Genomic DNA, 11,073 nt, shown 5'->3' with positions numbered 1-11,073 from the left:
TCTCAGGTGCAACCATGCCCACAGGTAAGCTTTAGTCCAACCCGGACGTTTCTCCGCCCCGCTCCCTTTGATTCCCTCCCCCCTGGTAGCAATCAGCTCTAATCCCGTACAACACTCTGGAAGGGGTCTCACTGGCTCCTCTGGCCTTCCTGGGTCGCCAAGGTCCTACCCACCTTGGTCGCCCAACCAGACCCTCTCCCAGTTGCCTCCAGACACTGTCACCATGAGCCACCAGGTGGTGAATCTCCTTGAAGGGGGTCGCAATTCCCGCTCACCGTGAGCTTCAGCAATCCCTGTGGACAAGCACATCATCCCCACCCACAAAACCCACATGACTCCCCCACCCCATCGGCCTTACATGTGACACCTGCATTTCTAACACTTCACCGACCATGACCTTCCCTGTTACCACACCATGCCCAATAAAAAAAAACAATGTGTGCACCATACATTTCACTTCTTCACTTAAAACAACTCACACAGCACTTCTCACCCGATCCACGCACCAGCCATTGGACAGCCACTCGTGCCCGCTTTGTTTCCAATTACCCACTGTCCCGATTGTCACTCTAAAACCCAGCAGAACTTACAAACCCATGCCAATTTTCCCACAATTCATTTTTTTCCACTAAAGGAGGCACTTCGCCACAATCTCAGCAGCTGAACATGGCCGTATATGCTCAGCCCAATCTAGTCTCCCTGACCCCGACAGTGATCTCCGGACCCGACCTATGAAAGGGCATCTTGGATAGACCTGGCGGTTCAGCATGAGGATTCACCCTCTCCGAGTCTAAAAGTCTATTGGAGGGTCCCTCCATCGCCGGGTACCGGCAATATCGTTGCATGTGTCCTCTTCGCCCGCACCGGAAACAACTCCCCATAAAAGGCCCCCGTGGGTATCGGTGTAATGTCTCTTCCGGTTCCGGACCCCCTCGGCCATAACCAAATTGCTCTATTGGCTGGGCTGGACCCCGCCGCTTTGGCGCACTAACTACCGGATTATCCTTTATCAAACTTGACAGTTTCTGGCAAATTTCCTGAAACATTTTGGTAATGCCAATTTCTCCCAGCCCCCCTCCCTGATCCTGGATCTCCGCCTGTCGGATCGTCACCGATGGCCTCTCTGGAACCCGACCCGGCCGACTCCACGAGGCCAGCCTGGCTGCGCACTCGGCCGCTCGGTGAACGGTGGGTGGATCCTTTAACTCCACTAGCGCTCGGACCTCAGGGTCAGGAAGAGCAGCTAAAAATTTGTCGAGTGCCAGTCTGTCCCATGCCTCCACTGTAAGGTCCCGATACGCGATCCTGACTGATTGGTAAATGTCCTGTGCCAGCTCCTGCACTGTCTCACCCGGCTTTAATCTGCGGTGCTGGAGCTGAGCCCGCACCAGATCACAGTTTGCCGCGAACCCAAACCGACGGCTCAACGCCTCGCAAATGTGGGAGCTGGTCAACATCCCCTCCGCGATCACGTTTAACACGTCTGCGGCTGGTCCCCTGCAACGTTGCCACCAAATTCCCTGTACGTTCCTGCTCATTCCACCCGTTTAGTCGGGAAATGCACTCAAATTGCGTCAGAAAAGCTTCAACGCTCCCTGACCCGTCAAAATTTACCAGGGCAATCACTTTTACGGTGGCCCGCTTCTCAGTTTCTCCCTTGTCCGAATCCAGCCCAGGGATCAAACACCCTTGTGGCTGCGTATCCAATTTCGGAGCCCTCTGTGGCCAAAGATGTTTTGTGGTGAGGGTTTCAGAGGTCAATTTTGCCTCCTGTTCCAAACGTTGAATGGACCGATTCACCTCTTCCCGCAGGATCTTCTGGGCCCGCACAACCTCCTCCAAGGCTCCGTCGCGAGTTTGTAGCTGCTCCTCAACCAACCCGGACACTCTACTTACAAAAGACGGCTCTACCAGGCCTTTATCCAAGACTTCATCTTGGCTCATTATTTTATCTTGTTCGTCCAAACGAGCCTCCAATCCTTTTACCTCCTCCGCCAAATTCATCCCTTGCTTCCTCAGCTCTCCCCACTCTTCTACTTGCAGCTGCATACGAGCATCCACACAGGCACGATGACGTTCCAGGCTTTCATCCACTTTATCAACCCGAATGTTCGTTGCATCAATTTTATCTACCAATTTTTTCCGTATATTTTCCCCCTCCAATGTAATTTCTACCTTTGTTTCCTCCAATCTATCCTCGAATTTACTTTGTATTTCTCCCAATTTAACATCCACACACTCCTGCATCTCAGTTTTCATTTTCTCCATCTTTTCCCCCAATTCATCCCTCATTAAATCAATCCGTGCACCCAACTGTTCCCCCATTACCCCCAATCGATCCGCCATCCCTGCCCTCTGTGCCGTCATGTCTGCCCTCTGTGTCACGAATTGATTTTCCATTCGTGCCGTCATTTCTGCCATTTGTGCCCCCTGTGCCGTCATTTTTGCCCCCTGTGCTGTAATTGCACTCATTAAACGTTCCAACATTGTCCAGATCGTCATCGTGCCGGTTTCCGGCGCTGCCGGCTCCGTTACGGGCGATGAACCACGGTCCACGCTCGGAATGGGGGAGGTTCCAACCCTACCCCCTTCTCTCCCCTCTTCCCCCGACTCGCTGCCAGACACGTGGCCTTCCTCCTCAAACATCTGCACATCCGCCATGGTGCAGAAGTCCCGTTTGCCGCCAATTAATTTAAATTTGAAAAATCCCGCCAAAATTTTCCCGCGCTCGCGCGCTTTTCTGTAGTAATTTTAGATTCCAATTCGTGGCGAGATTTTAATCCTGGTATATAATTTAGAGGGGTTCGAACATCCCACTTCTGACACCAATGTGACGTCCACGGGACTTGAACAGTCCCGCCAACGTAGAATGAGCCGAAACGATGGAGACGATTTATTTGTTTATAACCCAAACATGGCGGTTCTAATCGCCCTACCGCAAACGGGACGAGGAAGGTGGCACGAGTCACTTTTCACTGAGTTGATGATGTTTACTTGTTTTTTATAATTACCAGAAATAACAAGACTCGGCAAGAAGAGGGAAAAACACAGACAATTCCAATGAATAAAGAGATCTCAAACCTTCTAAGGCACCAAGCAGACACACACACACACACACACACACACACACACACACACACACACACACACACACACACACACACACACACACACACACACACACACACACACACACACACACACAAAACGTCGCTATCTCTGGTGGTCAGGCTGGACCGTGGTGTGGACGCAACTGTCCCTGGATTGGCGCCGGACGAGCCGGCCTTGCTCTCGCCGGGGGGGGGGGGCAGGAGAAACCGCGGTGCTGTCGACCTCCTGGTCCTGGCCCAAGTTCGCCCACAGCCGCCAGGGAACCAGCTCTTGCGCCAAGCCGCGAGCAGGAGAGGAAGGCAGGTCCACCCGCCGCCCGACCCCGTATTCCGAGTCAGCAGAACCCTAGAGCCAACCAAAGCGAGGCACGAGGCTCGGCAAGGCTCCCAGGCACGATCAAGAGCACGGTCGACTCAGCACAGCCACCAGGACGCTCTCCGCCGCCACAGGGAACCACACCAAATAAACACGAGCGTTCTGGTTTTAATCTTCTTCTTCTTCTTTTTCGACCCCGAACAGAACCTTTTTATCCTTCTGCCCTCGTCACCTCCAAACGAGCCGTTTATTGGCCCACTGCCGTCGCCTTCCGCCAATCGTGATCATGGGGCGGAGCCATCCGCTGAACTGTCCTGTGACGTCACGGCCAGTCCTCAGAGAATACCAAAAGGGGTTTACGTAGACACACTTACCCTATCCCGTGACCCTATCTAATTACGTGACAATTATCATCTCCCCCCTTGAAGAAATGAACATTTACTAGACAACTTATCACCACTGAATTACTACTTATTACATCGAGATCCTGGTAAACTCGAACAGCATGGCATACCTAATTAAACATCCTAATTACCCTTTGAATGCATACTCCCCCCCTCAAACGTAACAATATATATGTATATATATCTATATATATATATATATATATATATATATATATATATATATATATATATATATATATATATATATATATATATACATACGGGGGAAGGGGAGTTGGCAGGAAGAATATGTCATGCTCAATGAACAACACACACACACACAGACAAACACACACGCACACACGCACACACAGACAAACACACACGCACACACACACACAGACACACACGCACACACAAACACACACGCACACAGAAACACACGCACACACACACAAACACACACAGACAAACACACACGCACACACACACACACAGACAAACACACACGCACACACACACACAGACACACACGCACACACAAACACACACGCACACAGAAACACATGCACACACACACAAACACACACGCACAGACACAGACACACATGCACACACACACACACGCACGAACGCGCGCGCTTGGCCGATATCGGCAGTTTTCGGGAATTGGCAGGTTGGAGTCAGTGCGATTACCAACTGCAGTACTTACTGTAGACAGCCCAAAGTAGCTTTCACCAAAAAACAACGTTGCATTTATATAGACATTTCAGGGATATGTTCACAAACGTTCTTCGAAATAAACAGCTGCGTGTGACGGGTGGAAAAAAATTGGCTCAGTAATTTAGTAAACTTGTTAATATGGCAAATGGCTCGGAAATCGGGCATTATTTCACAAAAACTCACTCACAATGATGGAGCACGAACCACTCACTCAAGATGACAGAGCATGAACCACTCGCTCAGGGTGACAGAGCATGAACCATTCGCTCAGGGCGACGGAGCAAGAACCACTCGCTCAGGATGATGGAGCACAAACCACTCACTCAGGGTGGCAGCACAAACCACTCACTCAGGGTGACGGAGCACAAACCACACACTCAGGGTGATGGAGCACAAACCACTCACTCAGGGTGATGGAGCACAAACCACTCACTCAGGGTGATGGAGCACAAACCACTCACTCAAGATGACAGAGCATGAACCACTCACTCAGGGTGACGGAGCACAAACCACTCACTCAGGGTGACGGAGCACAAACCACTCACTCAGGGTGACGAAGCACAAACCACTCACTCAGGGTGACGAAGCACAAACCACTCACTCAGGGTGACGGAGCACAAACCACTCACTCAGGGTGACGAAGCACAAACCACTCACTCAGGGTGACGAAGCACAAACCACTCACTCAGGGTGACGGAGCACAAACCACTCACTCAGGGTGACGGAGCACAAACCACTCACTCAGGGTGACGGAACATGAACCACTTGCACAGGGTGACAGATTATGAACCATTCGCTCTTGGTGATGGAACACAAATTACTGGCTCAGCGTGATGGGGCACAAACCACTCGCTCAGGATGATGGAGCAGGGACCACTCACTCAGGGTGACGGAGGACATAACACTTGCTCAGGGTGATGGAGCCTGGACCACTCACTCTGGACGACGTGGCACGGCAAAAGCATCCGCAGTGAGTGAATGATTCGCTCAGAATGACATAGCATGGTACCGCTATCGACATCGGGCACTCGGCAAGTGGCTTAAACTGTTGCCTGCTTGTCTGTGCACGTGTCATTTGGTATATCAGTTCAGGGGTCCACACAAACGTTATATCTTTCTTATAAAATGTCGGGTTTTTAAAATTTGATTTGCTTTGATTCACTGCCTAGCACCTCGCAAAACCTCCAAAAATATAGACACAGATCTGGAAAATGCTCCGGATAGGTAGTCCCCCTGGGGGACAGGGTGCGAGGTCTCGCAGTGAATGCATTAAATCATATCGCTCAATGAAGCTGGTTAATTTTGTTACGATCCTAAATTTTTGTTCACTCAATATAATTTTCCAAGCAGGAGAAAAAGATGTTTAATGCTTTGGAAATTTCACATTTTCTTGTGTATATATGGAGAAAGAGGAAACATAACCTTGCTTGCTTAAAGTAAATAGGTATACTGGCTTTGTTATAAGACTCGATATATCATTAAATTCTCAGATTTCATCATAGATTTCGACACTTGTTTAGTTCGGACGACATCCAATCCTCAAAACCGAAATAATATTTCGATTATATTCTTTATTCGTGAATAATCACGTGAAAAAATCGTGAAAAATCGAATCATACAGGGTGTGTCAATAAAAGGTTAGCCACTTCAAAACTTTATTTACCAAAACGTTGACTAATAAAACAAAAAATTAATTCGGAAAATGAAAACCAAATGATGGAGAAATTAAACTCATTTTGTGTAAATCGCTGATAGTTGAGGTGGTCGAAGTGAGCACCCCCACGCATACACACAATATGCATTCACACGAATTGTGAAGTTTTCAATGACGTTTCTGCAAGTTTGAATGGTTACTGTCTTCAGATCAGGTTCAGATCTGGGGTGTTCCTTGTGGACGTTATCCTTACAAGCTCCCCAGAGAAAAAAAATCCAGCGGATTGAGGTCGGGGCTGTGTGGAGACCTTTCACCTTCCATACGCAAACTGAGAACTCGTTGTCCGAATTTTTGATGCAGAAAAGCAATTGTTTTGTTGGCTGTACACGGGGTAGCACCGTATTACATGAACTATTGTCACCGGAGGGCTGCAGTGCTCATTGATTGCTTCAAGTCTTCACAAAATGGGTTGACATTCGACCGGTATCGTTCTTCCGTTTTTGGCTTCAAAACAATACGGCCCAAACACACCTCTGTAGCTGACAGCCACAAAAGCAGTGACTTTCCAACTCTTAAGCGCCTTCTCTTCAATCTCATCTGGGCGTTAACTTCCCCAGAAAATGATGTTGTGTAAATTGACAGCACCATTGACATGAAAGTGTGCCTCGTCACTAAACCACACATCGCGAACTCAGTTTGGGTTTACCTCCATCTTCTGCTGCAGCATCTCACACATAGCGACTCGTGCTGTTTTATCTCCACCGGTCAATTTTTGTGCTGTTGCGCTGTTGTTAGGAAAGAGGAAAGAGGCAGCCTGGTGTTGACTTAGTGGTTAGGGTGGTGGTTTGGGATCCTAGGGTCCTGAGTTCAAGCCCCGTTGGCCGTTGAATTAATATACACCAGGAGGTTGACTCAGCCTGTCATCCTTTCGAGGTTGGCAAAATGAGCACCAGTGTACTGATAAGGGGGACACTGCATCAGCGGCATAGCCGCGTCCCAACCAATGATGCAACCAGCAGCCACAGGCTGCAGATGATAGAGAGAGAGAGAGGAAAGAGGTTTAAATCTTGTTTCATTAATCTTCTGATATTGCTGGGAGTGAGACCCAGTTCAGCAGATCTTTGTTGATGCGATTTCTTCGGACTTTGCTTGACTCACTCACGAACTCGTTCCATGGTTCCTTCACACCGTACACTTCTTGGGCGACGGGACCTTCCCTTGTTAATGTTGTGAATCGTTCCTTCACTTTTGAACTTTTTCAGAAGTTTCCAAATGGCTGGCTTGCTTGGTTTGTTTCTGGGATGCACTTCATATTCAGAATAGAACCTCGTCTGGACGGAAGCAATTGATTTGGTCTCAAAATACCACTTGATAATGTTTCCACTTTGCTCCGTAGAAAACATCATTTTTCCGTAAAATACTTTGGTTATGCTTGAATCAATGGTTATGGTTATGCTTTGTTTAAGCTTCTCCAAAAATCATTGATCACTCCTGCAAAACAACAAAAAGTAAGGCAATGATTAAAATTACAAAAACGTCATTTGAAGCGGTTAACCTTTTATTGAAACACCCTGTATAATACATGAAATCACTCCAAGCTCATAATTTGAAAACTATAGTACTTATAAAAGTGATATTGCCAGTGATTCGTAGCTATGATGAATAGGCATTCAATATGAGTGAGGAAAGTGAAAAAAAACTTCATCTTTAAGAAATCATTGCAGACTGTTTCAAGTCAAGGCATGGTTCAGCAGGTCAAAAAACATGGCGGCTTCAGACCCCAGCAATGTTACCCAGGAAATGCCATAAAACCTCAGAGAGTGAGGTGACCGATGATCACCTGATGAAGGATATAATTAAATAAGGCTGTTAATTATCTTCACCGGGGGTGTTTTAATTAACCCAAACACCCAATTTTCAGTCATTCACTTCCTTGCCGTTTTCTGAGTATGAATGCAAAGTTTCAGGCTGCTAGGTTTTATTGTTTTGGAATCATGGAGGAGACACACTGACACACACACACACACACACACACACACACACACACACACACACACACGCATTAATTTGTGTCGATGTAGCCAACTCATTTTCATTTTTTCCTTCCTTGGTCCAGCATAGTCTGCACATGAGTTTAGCTGGGAAGTTCTACCACAATGATCTGTTTCTTAGCCGGTGCGTACTTGGCAGCTCCGCTTGGCTGCATCTGATACAGTAAGTTGAACGCAAATACGTGTCACCATAGTTGGCCGGCCGCCTACTGGTAAGGTAACATGTGAAGTTGTGTAACCCTTCCCAGATTTGCTGTGCCAATCGGCATCCGTGCTTGCCTAGCAACCTGCCTGTGCATGGATTTATGTTTCGGGCGGCCTCAGGACCGGTCTTCGGGAGGAACCCGATTGCTTTCCCTCGTGGCGAGCCTTGAACACTGAATCCGCAACAATACATTTCCTACTGGACTCATACCTACATTTGCACCCCGTGCCGTGTATATACTCGTATATTTATAGTATGTTGAATAGTGAGCCAACCCAATCTGCAATCATCATTATACACACAATAAAACTGTACTGTTGAATAAAGTGAACAGTGAGACTTCATTTTGCACCAATAATTGACATGCATTAAAGTAAAACCACATGTATCCGTGTTTCTTTTGTCACTGCAAAGAAATGCAAATATTTTGCTGCATAATGTTTTATTCCTGCTGATTTCTTTCATATGTATTTATTCATATTTCTTATCAATAGAAAATAACGGATAGAAAAATAATGTGTTACAGTTCAGTCTTTTCATGGAATAATTTATGGTGTTTTTAACCTGCTGGCCTGTGTGTGAATCAAACACTTTGCTCTCAAGTCTTCCTGTATTTCATTACATTGGGAGTGACTATGTTTGGGGTGACTTAAAAACAACACACTTTGTCTTTCTTCACTCATTATAGAACATCTTAATCGCCACTAGATGATCTTTTAATGAAAGCACTGAGATGCTCAACTCTTTCCTGAAAATAAATCAATTGAAATTAGTAAAAAGTTGATGGTGTTGTTTTCCCTTGTGGTTTGTCAGGGCCATCTAGAATGCAATTCATTATGAGGAGCTAAGAAGAGAATTTGAAGGTCAGTGATGTGGTTTGGAACACATCCCAGAACTGCCCTTTGCCATCTGCTTCTGTATGCAGCTGGTCTTCAAGAGACGGCCAACATACATTAGTTTGACTGCTGAGTGGAAGGAATCTAGTGGGGGTGAGTATTCATCAACATTAAGCGATGGTAACTGTGGCAACTGATTCAGACAATTATTAGGGCACCAAGCCCTATGCGATTGATTTTCTAATGTTAATTATTACGACATTATACTTCTGCCGTGATTTTGAGGGTTTATTCCCTTTTTAATTCATTTTCCTTGAAACTGCTTCATTCTCTGCAATTCTCTCCCTTCTCCCAAACCTCGTCATGACCCCAGTAACTCTCCCCTCCTCGACCCCCAATAACTCCCCCCCCACATCCCCAAGAACTCCTTCCCTCCCGACCCCATAACTCTCTCCCCTCCCCTCCTCCAATTATCTCCCCTCACCAACCACCAACTTTCTCCCCCCCCAACCTCCAACTTTCTTCCCCCCAACCTCCAACCATTTCTCCACCCCCTCAACCCCAACTTTCTCCCCTACCCAAATTCCTCCATCTCCCCAAAATCCACAGTGGCAGGTCTATAAATAAGCTTGGCAGGGAGCTTCTCCTTCTGATTTCCCAATTTATTTATCTTTCTTTCCCTCTTCTGATAGGACTCTCTATAGCTGCTACTAATACACTCAATTCGTGTGGAGAAGTTGTTACATGTTCAACAAAAAACGTCATCCCAGACAGTATTTCTTTGAGTACCATGAGAGCATTGGTGGCCGACATGTTGTTAAGCAGTACCGAGCGCTCGGTTCCGTTGGAGTGCTTTCCTGAGCGCTTTGAATCAAGGGAACACACCCTCCTGCTTGCTTAGAGAATACACCGCAATACTTCACTGCAAAAATGTTAAAATTGTATCTTCTCCAGAACGGCCTACTAGATCAATGTGAAACTACACACAGATGATCACTGACTCTTTGGGAATATAATTTGACAATTTAAACATCATATGTCGCATGGTCTGGCTGGCATTTAAAATATATATATTTTGAATCTGGTTATTATTTTTTCTTTTATTGAAATTTTTTAATCAAATTCTGAATTCAGTTTTATAAAGAGGATATCATGGGTCACTTATCCAATAAAAGCAAGGTTGTGTCAATGCAGGGTTGTATCAAAGCAGGGCAGCTTGGGACCTAGTCATAACTGCCCACAGTTATAAAGTGGCATATCCAGTTATTATTATGATGATTATTATTATTACTACATAAGAGTGATGGAATCTCAAAAACAATTTTTTTCCTTGCTTTTTTTCCACTAAACGACAATTCAATGAGCCATTGTGTTCAAGTCCCCATGGTCCTTATCGGAGAAAAAAATGCAGCCGAGATGAGGCACCAGTCCTCAGCCACTTACACTCGCAGCTGCCGACGAGGTGCCGATTAGGGCTGGCAAAGACAGGTCATGCAATCCTGCATTATATCTGCAAATACAGCATCTGGGAGTGCTTATTGCATGCTCGTGCTGGCGATCAACCACCTGCCAAAATACACACAAACACTAATGTTGGACCAAATATACATCTCCTTGTCTCTACTCATCTCGATTTAGTCTGGAATTTTGTGTTTGCATACATTTAAGTCCTAATTATGTCCTTCTTTGGTGTTGGTAATGTGTGTGTGTTTTTTTAGTTTATAAATGCAAATTTGTGGTGAGATAATATTGTGTGCTATAAGAATTATGAATATATGATAATACATAAAAA

The 11,073-nt window shown here is 46.2% G+C and overlaps 1 protein-coding gene across 1 annotated transcript in view; it reads right to left on the bottom strand.

Moving 5' to 3' along the window:
- Positions 1–10,835, bottom strand: part of LOC147032664 (uncharacterized) — a 24,442-nt gene extending 13,607 nt beyond the window's left edge. The window contains exon 1 of the mRNA XM_085858719.1: positions 10,725–10,835. The gene's annotated coding sequence lies outside the window, so the exon portion shown is untranslated. The remainder of the gene's footprint in view (positions 1–10,724) is intronic.
- Between the last annotated feature and the right edge of the window lie 238 nt (positions 10,836–11,073).

The sequence above is a fragment of the Eptatretus burgeri genome, chromosome 2 (assembly GCF_056783735.1).
Source record: "Eptatretus burgeri isolate ZD-2024b chromosome 2, Ebu_testis_v1, whole genome shotgun sequence".
Taxonomy (NCBI): Eukaryota; Metazoa; Chordata; class Myxini; order Myxiniformes; family Myxinidae; genus Eptatretus; species Eptatretus burgeri.
The sequence above is the reverse complement of the archived record's forward strand: the minus strand, read 5'-3'. Positions and strand labels throughout refer to the sequence as shown.